This window comes from Procambarus clarkii, chromosome 2 (genome assembly GCF_040958095.1).
Source record: "Procambarus clarkii isolate CNS0578487 chromosome 2, FALCON_Pclarkii_2.0, whole genome shotgun sequence".
In the NCBI taxonomy this organism is placed as follows: Eukaryota; Metazoa; Arthropoda; class Malacostraca; order Decapoda; family Cambaridae; genus Procambarus; species Procambarus clarkii.
This window is the reverse complement of record NC_091151.1, coordinates 20,742,207-20,758,437: the sequence shown is the minus strand read 5'-3', so window position 1 is coordinate 20,758,437 and position 16,231 is coordinate 20,742,207. Positions and strand designations below refer to the sequence as shown.

The 16,231-nt window shown below is 37.2% G+C and overlaps 1 protein-coding gene and 1 long non-coding RNA gene across 2 annotated transcripts in view; one reads left to right on the top strand and one right to left on the bottom strand.

Annotated features, from left to right (window-relative positions):
• Window positions 1-16,231, top strand: part of LOC138366954 (uncharacterized) — a 367,457-nt gene that overhangs the window by 199,832 nt on the left and 151,394 nt on the right. The window lies entirely within an intron of this gene.
• The window catches only part of LOC138366876 (uncharacterized), a 64,197-nt gene that overhangs the window by 40,428 nt on the left and 7,538 nt on the right, over window positions 1-16,231 (bottom strand). The gene's annotated exons all lie outside the window — the stretch shown is intronic.

The window sequence follows — 16,231 nt, the reverse complement described above, 5'->3', positions numbered from 1 at the left end:
CGTTTCGTATCACCTAATGCATCTGTTCACCATGAAATAAATTGGTACACAGAAGTTTTACCATACCTGCTACACAATTACCATACCTGCTACACCTCTATCTGTGTATATATCTCCATTAACATACCTGCTACACCTCTATCTGGGTATATTTCTCCATTACCATACCTGCTACACCTCTACATTTGTATATATCTCCATTACCATACCTGCTACACCTCTACCTGTATATATATCTCCATTAACATACCTGCTACACCTCTACCTGGGTATATATCTCCATTACCATACCTGCTACATCTCTACCTGTGTATATATCTCCATTACCATACCTGCTACACCTCTACCTGTATACATATCTCCATTAACGTCTCTCTCTCTCTTAGAGGTTATGGATCTCTTGAAGCTCTTCTGCTTCCGGACAGTAACCGAGGACGCAGCAGGCGTTTCCCCTCTAGATTAATTTGACAGTTGAGAGGCGAGCCGAAAGAGCAGAGCTCAACCCCCGCAAGCACAATTAGGTGAATACATAAACACACACACACACACACACACACACACACACACACACACACACACACACACACACACACACACACACACACACACACATACACACACACACACACACACACACAGAGTGGTTGACAAATAGAATGCATTAGGGAGTGATGTGGTGGAGGCTGACTCCATACACAGTTTCAAGTGTAGATATGATAGAGCCCAATAGGCTCAGGAACCTGTACACCTGTTGATTGACGGTTGAGAGGCGGGACCAAAGAGCTAAAGCTAAACCCCACAAGCCCAGCTAGGTGAGTACACACACACACACAAGTGCAGGGAGAGAGGAGTAAACCAGGAAATCGCATCCCCCAACACAACAGTCCCAGGTATAAGTGGGGAACCCACAACCAGCATCCCAGCAACACCAGAAGGGAGATCAACACCACCACTCCCCTCTGCATAGAAATCCTCCCTTCCCCTCACCCTACCTGCCCCCACCCAAATGCTCACCCAACCCTCCCTCCCCCCACCCCATTCTGACCCTATAACCCTTCCCCCATTCCCAATATGTCACACCTCCTGCCTTCCTCCCCCCTGTTCCCCTCTCTCCCTTCATCCAATACCCTCCCCATCCCTCCTCCCCTTCACCCCGTATCCTCCATGTCCCCCCTATCTCCTTAACCCACACCCTACCTGTCCCCCCTTCCCTTGCACCCCCACCCCCACCCCAAAATCCTCTGAGACCCTGCAAACCACTTCACAGATCTTCTCACCCAGGGAACAGCTTTTCCCACCGGCAGAATGCTCGCCAAGAAGGGGACTAGAAAATGAACAGAAGAAAGTGAGCTTCAAGGCAATGTACACTAACATAGATGGGATTACAAATAAAACAAGTGAACTCGGAGAATGGGCACCTAGAAGAAAACCCAGACATAATAGCACTTACAAAAACAAAGCTAACGAAAACCATAACAAACGCATATACAGATTGCTCAGAACAGGGGAGAGGGGATTACCCATCGCCATGCCAAATGTTTGTTTATAAAATGAATCATTAAAGCTGAAATAATTATCTTTAATGCACAATTTTGTAAGTTCAATAATGGTGTTAGTTGGCAAAGTTAAATTATACCTTGGGAGTATATGGCATATACTCTGTGGCATATAGACTTTCCAAATGGCTTGTCCAAGTCTTGTCTCCAGTAGTAGGTTCCATTTCCAACTCACACATAACAAACAACTTGGACTTGGTTAACAAGTTGTCTAGTTTGAAATTAAATTATGATTTTAAACTTGTGAGTTTTGATGTGACGGCTCTGTTCAATAGGGTTCCTGTTGATGATCTGTTGTCATTCTTACGGGATCTACTCCCAAGGTATAATTTAACTTTACCTACTAACATCATTATTGACCTTACAAAATTGTGCATTAAAGATAATTATTTCAGCTTTAATGATTCATTTTATAAAAAAACATTTGGCATGGCGATGGGTAATCCCCTCTCCCCTGTTTTGAGCAATCTGTACATGGAATGTTTCGAAACAAATATCCTTCCCAGGATTTTACCCTCAAATTTGCTTTGGTACAGGTACGTTGACGATATTTTATGCCTTGTGGCCGGTTAACCATGACGAAACTGATTTTCTCAATCAAATTAATTCGCTGGTTCCGTCAATTAAATTTACAATTGAGAACGAAGTGAATAGTGTTCTGCCTTTTATAGACATCATGATTCATAGAATTGGTAGGAGATTCAAATTCAGTGTGTATAGGAAACCTACCAATGTGTGCTCGTATGTACATTTCTATTCAAATCATCATGTTCAGGTCAAGCGGGCAGTTTTTTCTGGTATGTTTCTCAGAGCACTGAGAGTTTGCAGTCCGGAATTTTTCGACGAAGAAATAGCAAATATATTTGAAATTGGGAAGAAGTTAAAATACCCAAAATCGATCTTGGATCTTGCGTTTGATCAAGCAAAAAGGACTTTCTACAAACAGACTACTAAGTCTTAACCAGAACTGAAAAATTCGTTGGTATTACCATATTCTGAGGGTCTAGTAAATCTTGCCCCAGCCCTGAAGAACTTTAATATTAATCTAGTGTTCAAAAATGATAATACACTTAAGTCCATGTTAATTAAGAACTCGCCCTCGCCTGCAGCAGATTGTGTGTATTCCATCCCTTGTAATGAGTGTGCATGTGTTTACATCGGCCAGACAGGTAAATCTCTTTCCTCGCGTTTAAAACAGCATTCATATGTTATTCGTACAGCCCAGCAATCCAGTGCATTGTATTTACATTCCAGTTTATGTAATCATTCTATCGACTTCACAGGGGCAAAATGTATTGTTAAAAGTAAGGATTTTGTTGAACGAAACGTGATCGAGTCTGCTCTGATCAAACATTGTAACAACAGCCTTAATGTGAGCCCCGGTATGTACAAGTTGGATCCCTATTTAAGCCTCAATATAGCACGTCAAAACAATATAGCAATCATTTAACATGTATTGTGGGACATTTGGGACTTGACTCTATTTATATAATTATTGAAGTAATGAAAATAATTACGAAGGACCACCCGCTTTTATAGTAAAGAGGGAAACTAGTAAAATGTGATCATTTGAAATTCCTAGAGGAACCTAGTAACTATGGATAAATACTAGAAATTATAATCACTTGAATAATTAATGGGCTGTATAAATAATTTACTTGAAACAAAGCCTCAAACACCTACATTGGGGGGTTATTGCTAGAACTTCATATATGTCTAGGAACTAATGCGGTTCGTACATTAGTTCATTGTGTAATAACCTAATCCTATGACCAATTAGAGAATCAATAGGGTATTTGTCACCAACAAGAATATAGATTATGAACATCAGAAATTAATGATTATAATAAACACGTGTTAAATCCAGTGGCACAGTGATCAATAGTGATAATCCAATACAGATAATTTGAATAATTAAAATATGGAAAAAGGTCTTAGCTTGAAGACGTTTTCCAAGACATCAATCATGAATCATCCTCGGAATCTCCGGAATTCTTCATGGAACACTGGGAGATGAATAACACGGGTAAAGTAACAGCTCGGGGAATTCCTCACACGCAAGCTGTAAATTAAGATATATTACGTAGCAACATATTAGGCTACTAAATATCTATATTCAAGAAATTGGGAATGGAGAGTAATAAATATACTAACATGTGTTTTATTTATGTCGCTCGGCATGACGACAAGCTACCCTGCTGTAAACAATCTCTAATGATGCATCAAAAGGGAATATGTGTACTTAGCTAATAGGGCACTGTATAAGTTGAAGCTTGCCGAAACTCGTGTCCCAGGCTCTAGCGTCGCAATGGCGAACACATGGTGGCTAGCTTGGCCTAGATGTCGACAGCGCTTCTCTGGCCGGTCACGATGGATTACACGGAACAAATTGACAAGTTCCGGGCTGAATATCAAGTTAATTCTTGTTGACGATTCACCACAATGTATCCTATGACACTGACACCAAACGAGTTGCTCAATTCCGCAACAAGTCTTCACACCGCACTTTGGCGCCTTTCCTCTAACACCGACGCCTCCACACCCTCTCCGATTAATGGCGTCTCTCCCTGCCCCGCTCCGCGTCCCGCATTTGCTACACAAATTATTTACTACAAATAATATTATTTCTCGCAGTTGCGGCTAAAATGCTTGGATAATGACGGGTTTATAATTCTAGGGAGCTAAATATTATTACTTGCTCGTTTTACGATGTTAAACGAGCAATGGAGTATGATTTTAATTCTCTCCATGGCATTCACGTGTGACGTTAAATTTATTACAAGATAACAGTTGTAACTAGAAACGCTTGATTTGCCATTATTTGGGAGTCAGGTTATCGGTAAATAATTATCACACAGAACACTGTTGTTTTTAGAGAATCAAACTCAATTCTCTGACACACTGGATATAAATGTGTTTATTTTGGTAGAATCTGAGGCAATACTGGTGTTTGGTTACGTAAGAATTCTAGCATTATTGTACAGATACAATTATTAGTTCATGTGAACTCTACAGTTGGTTAATATTAGTTACTACAGTAATTAGTAGATTTTAGTAATAATTAATAATAATACAACAGTGTTGTATTATGTTGGAAATTTCCAACATAACTCCGGGGGAAGATTTATCGGGTCGCAGTGTAATGTTGAGTACTGACATACCTATCCTGAAGTTGGTATCAATATTAGTATATTAGTATGTTAGTATGTTAGTACACACATAACGAATGTCCCGTATTTGTCAAGGACATACAAGAAACTTGAGTCTTGCAGAATTCATGTTAAATGGAACATGTTATTATGAATTACCTAAAGCTAATAACTAAGAAGGCTTACAATAAACTCTGTGACTGGTGTCGTTATGACATGTTATGTTTATGTTACTAAGTCTCAAAGTCTGTAAACTCTCAGATACTCTAGACAAATAATGTTATTTATAGCCTATACAACAATTAAGAATTTAAATCACACAATTCAAATAACTGAGAATCTACTGTGATAAGAATGTCTTGGGTCATAGTGACTTGTAATGATTTGTTACTTGACATCACACCACAGTATCATCATGGTTACTTAAATTGGATGGAAAGGGATTTGCTCTCAGAGGTTCTCTTTGTGAGAAATCATCGGACAGGTATGTTAATGGGCGATTGTTGAATCGCGCCTCGATTTCCACAACAATTGTTTGGAGTTCGGAGTAACTGATTTTTTGTCTATGTAAGGTTTTTCTTAAACACTTCTTGACAGTGCCTATCATTCGTTCGTAGAACCCACCTTGCCAAGGGGCTCTTCGAGCTATAAATTTCCAGTGACATTGTCGTCTCTGCAGGACTGATTGTACTTCTGGATGACTCCACACTTCTCGCAGACAGGCTTCTCCTGCCACAAAATTGGAACCATTGTCCGATATCATGAGTTTGGGACAAGATCTGCGAGCTGCAAATCTGCAGAACGCTTGGATTAAGGCTTCAGCGCTCATATCTGAAGTCACTTCTAAATGTACGCCTCTAGTAGTAGCACACGTAAAGAGGCAAATGTAAGCTTTCACTGGTATCTTATCTGGGTTGCCAGTGAGAAGCAAGGCTCCTGTGTAATCTACACCAGTGGTTTCAAAAGGACGAAGATGAACCACTCTTTCTTCTGGAAGTGGTGGAGGTCCTGGGTAAGGACATACTCTAGCATCGTATCTTTTGCAGATTACACAGAATTTAATAATTGACTTGACTGTCTGACGACCTTGAGGAAGCAAAAATTTCTGTCTAAGGTCGGTGAGAGTATCTAACACTCCACCATGTAAAGTACCGTATTGATGGTGATGTAAAACTAGAAGTTTGGTGATGATGTGGTGACGTGGTAGAAGAATTGGATTCTTAGTGTCCAGATCAATTTTTGCATGAAGCAAACGTCCTCCACACCTTAGTATATTATGAGTGTTGGCATCATACCAGATACCTAGAGACTTAGTTAATTTATCTGGAAGATTTTCATATTCGCTTCCATATGTCTCTTGTTGTGCACGTTTGATCCAGTAGAGAATAGGATTGGGAAACTTATGTCGGATTCCTATCTTAGCAAGAAAGTCAAACACATGTGCGGTCACTCTTAATAACTTACTTAAGTTAGAATAATTGTGAGGATCAATGGCTAAGATTCGTTGAGGTTCTGGTTCTTTCTTGGGAGTGGTGATATTTGTCACTATGACGTGTGGCTTTTGTTTGGGCCACTGACCACCAACAAGCCATGAAGGTCCTTTGAACCACAGCGAAGACTTGATGAGTTGTTTTAGTGTTAATCCTCGAGATAAATAATCTGCAGGATTGTCCTTAGTAGGAACATGTCTGAATTTATACCCAGAAGATAATTCATGAATTTCCCTAACACGATTACTGACGTAGGGAGTTTTATTATTGTTGTTTCTTACCCATTGTAAGACTGCCTCATTGTCTGACCACACGACAATCTCACCAAAGTGGATATTATTGAGTGTCTTAGTCAAGCAATGAGCCAATCTTACTCCCACTAGCAATGCAGTCAACTCCATTTGAGGTAAAGATCTCTTCTTAATGGGAGCAACTCTTGCTTTAGATGTAAGCAAAATTGATTGTGCACGATTAACTAAGTAGGCTACAGCGCCATACGCTTTGCCAGAGGCATCGCAGAAAACGTGCAAATTTGTGGGCAAGTTTGGTCCTGAAGCATTACGAGGAAATTTCAAAACACCTAACTGATTAAAATCCGTTGAGAGTATCTGCCATTTAGCTTGTAACTCACTTGGTAACGGATCATCCCATCCCATATGTTTCTGCCAGCACCCCTGCATTTGGAGTTTGCCCCTTATTAATATAGGACTAAGTAAGCCTAAAGGGTCAAATGGTTGACTGACAAACGAGAGCAATGTTCTCATGGTAAGGGATGAATTATCGGTTTGTACTGATTTGACATTCATGTCGTCAGTACTTGTGTTCCATTCCACACCTAGAACCTTTAATTGATTGGGTACCTGATAACCTGGAAATTCTTTCTCGATTATCTGGTTTAGTGATTCATTATTTGAGGCCCATGACTGTAGTGGCATATTGGCTCCTAATAACTCACGGTTAGCCTCATGGTAGATTTCTACCAAATTGGTTTGATCATTTGTAGTTCCCTGGAAATTGTCGACATACAAGTTGTCACTAATGTCTGCCTTATAAGGACTATTTGACTTCCTCAAATGTGTGTCTAATGTTGCTTGCAATAGAAACGGGGAGGACGTCGCTCCGAATAATACTGAGGCAAAACGATATGTGATGATATCACTGTTGGGATCCAGTGGGTCCTTAATCCAGAGAAACTTAGTGTAATTACGATCCTTCCTCCTACTCGGAGGAAAGCTTTACTGATATCAGCAGTATAAGCGAAAATACCAGTGCGGAATCGTAACAGCACATCATGTAGCCTTTGAGTTAGGCTAGGTCCTGTTTGGAGACATTCATTCAAAGACACACTGTTTGGCTTCACTTTAGCGCTACAGTTGAAGACAATACGGATAGGTGTTGTCAATGAATCTTTCACCACAGCGTGATGCGGTAAATAATGACCTATTTTCCGGTCATCGTTATCAACAACCTCGATGAATTTACTGTTGAGTTGTTGTTGGATTAGTTGATGATACATGTTCAGTTTGTCTGGCTGTTTCTGTAGTCTTGTTAATTGAGACTGCAATTGTGAGGCTGCCATAAAATAATTAACTGGAAGTTGTGGATGATTCAACTTCCATGGGAGTCTTACCCAGTATTGTTTATCTTTATAGACAACTGTATCCAGATATTGCTGGTAAGTCCACATATCATCAGGGCTTGGTTGCTCAGGGATAATACCTAAAGTGTCTAAATCCCACAGACAATGTACAGGTGGGTCAGACTCAATATCTTCAGATATTTCTCTGAAATGTAGGGGTGACTGTTCCAAGCCTAGTCACGCCACTATTATGTTGTTAGATTATTGGTTTGTTGACGCTGGATTTTGTTGGAAGAGCACTGGTCCAGTAAGCAATTTGCCTCCAGCAGATGACAACAAATTCATTCCATGTTGTCTGGTGCATCCCGTTATAAATTTATAATAATGATCCACGCCTATAAGTATTCCAACATCAGTGAGGCAGTCAGAATTTATTTTGTAATCTGCTAGCCTCATGCGGTTTCGTTTAAGATATTTCGCAGTGCGAGCTAATCCTGTGACCTGCAGGTCTGTAGGAAGTTTATCTACTACTACCGCTTGTATTGGACTAGTGGAAGATCCAAGTCTCACTAATACCTTAACTACTTGGTATTCACGAGGTCCACTACTAGTCAAGAAACCAGAAATATTTAATCTCACACTTTTGGCAGGTTTTAATTTTAACTGCTCTACTAACTGTTGTGTAATGAAGGTTTTCTGTGATCCTTGATCAAAAAGACCTCTAGTGTTAACTCTAGATCTCCTGTTTATTAGTCTAAGTTGAGCTGTAGGCAGAGTGGTATTATTGCCTGACTCAGTAGCAAGTACATTTATTTCTTGATGCACTTTGCAATATTGTACTGTGGTAGAATTCATGGAATTCTCCCCAGTTGTCATGGATTGGGTAGAAGTTTTTCTACATAAGGCGTAGTGATATACACCTTGGTTGCATCTACTGCATGAACGTAGTTGTACTACACATTTTTTTGGATCATGAGAGCCCATGCACTTGGTGCACTTGTGTATTTCTTTTAACCGTTTAATCCTAGTATTATAATTAGGATAAACAGAGCATTGGTAGGTGGCATGTCCTTGATTACAAAACAGACACCTTCTTTCTTTGGTTGACTTGGTCTCTTTAGCAGACAAGTCATTGGTTATCTCAGAAGGAGACACCGAATAAGTACCTACATTACCACTCCTTTTTCCAGTGGATGGAGCAGTCTTAGATTTATACTTATTAGACTTATTCAAAGTCTGTTTGGGTTTGACTGGAGTGTCAGCATTAGTTGGTTTAGACTCAGGTTTAATCTTATCATGGGTCTTCAACCTGTTAACCGTTATTCTCAGTCCCTCGAATATTTGGTCAAGAGTGAGAAACTCGGTTTTATAGTGTGAGCAGAGCTCTGTTAAGACATTTCAAGGTAATTTCCTCTGCAAAAGTAACTTGATTGACCATTCTTAGGCTGGTATATCAACTTTAGTACCTAAGGCCTTTACAAGAGACTCTACTTCTAGTCTGAAGCTTTGAAGTGACTCTGGTCTGCTATTTATTTATTTATTTATTTATTTATTTATTTATTTATTTATTTATATATATACAAGAAGGTACATTGGGTTTGTGAGAATACATTGGATAGTACAGTATTTACATTCTTGTAAAGCCACTAGTACGCACAGCGTTTCGGGCAGGTCCTTAATCTAGCAGATAATTTTAAGTAGGTAATTTCAATCAGAATTGATAAATGATAAAGATACATTACAAGAGAAAAATGAGAAGAGAGAGATAAGTAGGTATATTAAAGCACATTGTTATATTAAAGCTCTGATTAATTACATTGACAGCTTGATTAGTAATTTAAACAAGGTTAATAGACACTATACAGAAGATTGACAGCACATATAAGACAGCAATATCACAATGGTAAAGATGTTCAGATTGGGTACATAAAGATTGGGAGACTGGGTAGCAAAAGATACAGATAAACAAGATTTATAAACACCATACAACAGATTGGCAGCACATATAAGAAAACAGCAATGATCACAATGGTAAAGATGTTCAAATTGGGTACATAAAGGTTGGGAGATTGGGTAGCAATTGATACAGTGCAATTTTAAGGCAAAATGTGAAAAACTATGAAGATGAAATTTGGTACTTTTTAGTATTGATTTTGAATGATGTAAAAGTTGGACAGCTTTTCAATTCAGTAGGGAGTGAGTTCCATAAACTGGGTCCCTTTATTTGCATAGAGTGTTGACACAGATTAAGTTTAACTCTGGGGATATCAAAGAGATATTTATTTCTGGTGTGGTGATAATGGGTCCTATTACATCTGTCCAAGAAGAGTTTCAGACAAGGATTTGCATTTAAGAACAGGGTTTTGTAAATGTAGTTGACACAAGAGAATTTGTGGAGTGAGATTATGTTTAGCATGTTTAGGGAGTTAAACAAGGGGGCTGTGTGTTGTCTGAAAGCAGAATTTGATATTATTCTGATAGCAGATTTTTGCTGGGTGATGATGGACTTGAGGTGGTTTGCAGTGGTTGAACCCCATGCACAGATACCATAGTTGAGATAGGGATAGATTAGTGCATCATATAGAGAGATGAGAGCAGAGTTAGGAACATAATATCTGATTTTGGAGAGTATACCAACTGTTTTAGAGACTTTCATAGTTATGTGTTGTATGTGGGTACTGAAGTTGAGTCTCTTGTCTAGGAATATGCCAAGAAACTTTCCATCATTTTTATTGCTAATGTTTACATTGTCAATCTGAAGCTGAATTGCATTTGTAGATTTGCTTCCGAATAGGATGTAGTAGGTCTTTTCTATGTTAAGTGTTAGTTTGATGGTTGACATCCATAAGTGGACATCCATTTGGTGCATTCAGATCTAGCAATTGATAATAAAGGTTAGCTATACTCAACTCTTTGTTGCAATAGTTCAACTTCAACAGTTTTATAGCTTCCTCATAATTACTCTCAGTGAGAGTTAGGTTATGTATGACCTTTTTAGCCTCTCCTTTGAGAAGACTAAGCAGGTATGAGAATTTAGAAATCTTGTCAAGAGACGATTTCTTATGTATATGAACTTCAAATGAAGTCCAAAAATTGTCCCAATTTTCTGTATCCAGTCCTGTAAATGTAGGTAAGTCTAAAGTAGGTAAACGAACCTCTGGTAGTTGGTTACTGAATTGAGACATAGTATTATTTGTATTGGATTTAGATTGTTTTGCTAGATTAGGTAGCATGTAAAGTTTATCTTGAGTCTCATCTTCATACTGGGCAATATCGTCTATAATTTGACCTAATTCATCAGGATCAGTTTCTATGGTATTCAGTAGAGCAATATAAGACTGACTTGTTGACCTAACTTGATCAAATTTCAGATCAGCTACTCTTACTGATGTCTCTAATTGATAAGAGTCAATGGAAGTTTCTTTAGATAAGCCCTCAGACTTGTTAATTAGTCTGGTTAAATGACCTTTAAGGCCAATATAGGTTCTCCTTAATTGTTCAGGAGTAGCCATCTTGGTCTTAGGTCCAAACTTCATGGGATTAGAATAAGTATTACTAATGAAGCTTGGGTACTTGTTCATTAGTTGACAAGTAACATTAAATGTAGCCTAATTTAATGTGGCTAATTTATACTCTACCTCACTTGAGGTTAAATGTACCTACCTAACAAGAGATAGCTAACTATTTTCAGCAATGCTCGAACTACACCATTATCTTTCATCCGGTTAGCTCTTCTATATCACCATTAGATGTAATGGTGACCATTCAGCAATACTCAAAATAGGCACACACAAATTAATGAGTACAAATGAAATAATATGGAGACACTCCAATCAGAGTTATCTCAAGGTTTAATCCCACCCTTGATAGGGTCAGTACAAATGGTATAATACATACACTACTGACTAGCTTAAGTCTAGTCATGATAATTCCTACCTAAGAAACTATAAATTTATTTAGTCTGGGCTTGTGTCAAATTCAGCACAATCTCAGCCTAAATTCTACCTAATAAGATTGGTAAAGATTATTGTGGTGCAGTAATGTGAATATAATTGTGCTGTATTTTTTTTTTTTTTTTTTGGATTTTATAGTTTACAAGTGTGCACTTGCACACACAAGTGAAAACAATTATGTACAGTTAAGTTTGGCTTGCTAGCCACAGCCGTTTGTGATAGTTGATGGTGTTGATCAATTTGTCAACCACATGCAACCTAGACTCACCTGACAGGTGTACACCATCTCTGGCCAGGTTTTGTCTTATATGGTCTGGCTATAAATTGGATATAAGTGGCATCCAATCTCACTCGTTTTTCCAGCCTGAAATTTATGTACTTAGCAGCTCTCTGGTAGTATTCTGGTGTTACTCCCCAATGATTATCTTGACTTGGTTGGCGAGGTTCCACTAACGTGAATACTACCGAATTACTGAGGAGTTTGAAAGAAGAAATTATGGCTTTAAGGTGCTTGATCACCTCAGCTGGATGACGAGTAGGATGGATGTACATTACCACCTAAGTATATAATGGTTAGATGGTGAGGCCACTCTAACGCAGGTGTTAGTGTGGAATTGTTATAAAGGTTATGAGCTGTTGCTCCTGGTGACCTAAAGATTCTTACTTCAGTATGAGGTATAGGTCTAAGTGTTGTGGGTAATTGACTGTGTCCCACGAGTGTTACCCTATACATGAGGTGAAAGTAGCAATGAATTGGTGTGACTTTGACTAACCTATGTGTTACGCTGTTGGTAGACACAATTAATTAAAATGATTAGTCTAGACTACATCACACAGGGATTAGTTATTACTAATTAGTATTTATAATTGTAATTTATGTTTATCCGGTTCGAAGGACCATAATGTGGGACATTTGGGACTTGACTCTTTTTATTTAATTATTGAAGTAATGAAAATAATTACGAAGGACCACCCGTTTTTATAGTAAAGAGGGAAACTAATAAAATGTGATCATTTGAAATTCCTAGAGGAACCAGTAACTATGGATAAATACTAGAAATTATAATCACTTGAATAATTAATGGGCTGTATAAATAATTTACTTGAATCAAAGCCTCAAACACCTACATTGGGGGGTTATTGCTAGAACTTCATATATATCTAGGAACTAATGCGGTTCGTACATTAGTTCATTGTGTAATAACCTAATCCTATGACTAATTAGAGAATCAATAGGGTATTTGTCACCAACAAGAATATAGATTATGAACATCAGAAATTAATGATTATAATAAACACATGTTAAATCCAGTGCATAGTGATCAATAGTGATAATCCAATACAGATAATTTGAATAATTAAAATACGGAAAAAGGTCTTAGTTTGAAGACGTTTTCCAAGACATCAATCATGAATCATCCTCGGAATCTCCGGAATTCTTCATGGAACACTGGGAGATGAAAAACACGGGTAAAGTAACAGCTCGGGGAATTCCTCACACGCAAGCTGTAAATTAGGATATATTACGTAGCAATATATTAGGCTACTAAATATCTATATTCAAGAAATTGGGAATGGAGAGTAATAAATATACTAACATGTGTTTTATTTATGTCGCTCGGCATGACGACAAGCTACCCTGCTGTAAACAATCTCTAATGATGCATCAAAAGGGAATATGTGTACTTAGCTAATAGGGCACTGTATAAGTTGAAGCTTGCCGAAACTCGTGTCCCAGGCTCTAGTGTCGCAATGGCGAACACATGGTGGCTAGCTTGGCCTAGATGTCGACGTGCTTCTCTGGCTGGTCACGATGGATTACACGGAACAAATTGACAAGTTCCGGGCTGAATGTCAAATTAATTCTTGTTGACGCTTCACCACAATGTATCCTATGACACTGACACCAAACGAGTTGCTCAATTCCGCAACAAGTCTTCACACCGTACTTTGGCGCCTTTCCTCTAACACCGACGCCTCCACACCTTCTCCGATTAATGGCGTGTCTCCCTGCCCCGCTCTGCGTCCCGCATTTGCTACACAAATTATTTACTACGAATAATATTAATTTCTCGCAGTTGCGGCTAAAATGCTTCGATAATGACGGGTTTATAATTCTAGGGAGCTAAATATTATTACTTGCTCGTTTTACGATGTTAAACGAGCAATGGAGGATGATTTTAATTCTCTCCATGGCATTCATGTGTGACGTTAAATTTATTATCAGATAACAGTTGTAACTAGAAACGCTCGATTTGGCATTATTTGGGAGTCAGGTTATCGGTAAATAATTATCACACAGAACACTGTTGTTTTTAGAAAATCAAACTCAATTCTCTGACACACTGGATATAAATGTGTTTATTTTGGTAGAATCTGACGCAATACTGGTGTTTGGTTACGTAAGAATTCTAGCATTATTGTACAGATACAATTATTAGTTCATGTGAACTCTACGGTTGGTTAATTTTAGTTACTACAGTAATTAGTAGATTTTAGTAATAATTAATAATAATACAACAGTGTTGTATTATGTTGGAAATTTCCAACACGTATGGCACTTGGAGATATTAATAGGAGCTGCCTCGTATGGGCCAATTGGCCTTCTGCAGTTACCTTCTTTCTTATAATTCCTTTCCTCCACTTATTTTTGGTGGTCAGGTGATCTGCCCAGGCGGATATAAAGGTCTGATCAGCAATCTTATCTATATTCTACTTTGCTCTGATGAAGGCAAATTAGCCGAAAACGCGTTAAGCATTTTCTATTTTTCACATGTGGTTATTCTGCATATATATATATATATATATATATATATATATATATATATATATATATATATATATATATATATATATATATGTCGTGCCTAGTAGCCAGAACTCACTTCTCAGCCTACTATGCAAGGCCCAATTAGCCTAATAAGCCTAGTTTTCATGAATTAATGTTTTTTCAACTACCTAACCTACCTAACCTAACCTAACCTAACGTTTTCGGCTACCTAACCTAACCTAACCTATAATGATAGGTTAGGTTAGGTTAGGTAGGGTTGGTTAGGTTCGGTCATATATCTACGTTAATTTTAACTCCAATAAAAAAAAATTGATCCTCATACATAATGAAATGGGTAGCTTTATCATTTCATAAGAAAAAAATTAGAGAAAATATATTAATTCAGTAAAACTTGGCTTATTAGGCAAATCGGGCCTTGCATAGTAGGCTGAGAAGTGAGTTCTGGCTACTAGGTACGACATATATATATATATATATATATATATATATATATATATATATATATATATATATATATATATATATATATATATATATATATATATATATATGACAATGTCAGTCCACGGAGGAAAAATGAAACAGGAAATTTAAGGAAATTTTCCTGTTTCATTTTTCCTCCGTGGTCTGACATTGTCACATTCTTAATCACGTGTTTATTTTCGTGATATCCACACACACATATATATATATATATATATATATATATATATATATATATATATATATATATATATATATATATATATATATATACATATATATATATATATATATATATATATATATATATATATATATATATATATATATATATATATATATATATATATATATATATATATGTCGTACCTAATAGCCAGAACGCACTTCTCAGCCTACTATGCAAGGCCCGATTTGCCCAATAAGCCAAGTTTTCATGAATTAATTGTTTTTCGACTACCTAACCTACCTAACCTAACCTAACCTAACTTTTCCGCTACCTAACCTAACCTAACCTATAAAGATAGGTTAGGTTAGGTTAGGTAGGGTTGGTTAGGTTCGGTCATATATCTAAGTTAATTTTAACTCCAATAAAAAAAATTGACCTCATACATAATGAAATGGGTAGCTTTGTCATTTCATAAGAAAAAAATTTGAGAAAATATATTAATTCAGTAAAACTTGGCTTATTAGGCAAATTGGGCCTTGCATAGTAGGCTGAGAAGTGCGTTCTGGCTACTAGGTACGACATATATATATATATATATATATATATATATATATATATATATATATATATATATATATATATATATATATATATATATATATATATATATATATATATTAGTATATTTTGGTAGCAGTCTTTCCTGTAGACATATATTATTAAATATGACCGAAAAAGTAAGATTAATAATTCTAACACGAATTTTCTCAATCTTTCGTACATTACGCTTCACTGTTGGAGGTAAATAAAAAATCACTTCTCCAAAATTCATTTTTATTTCTAGTCTGACGCGACACGGGCGCGTTTCGTAAAACTTATTACATTTTCAAAGACTTCACAAATACACAACTGATTAGAACTTACGTATCTCTGCTATTATATCTACATTTGAGTGAGGTGGGAGGGATGATGTGGCATATAGTGACGTGGCATTAACACAAGACAGAACATGAGGGGATATTAATAGGGTATTAAAAGTATCAACACAAGACAGAACAGAA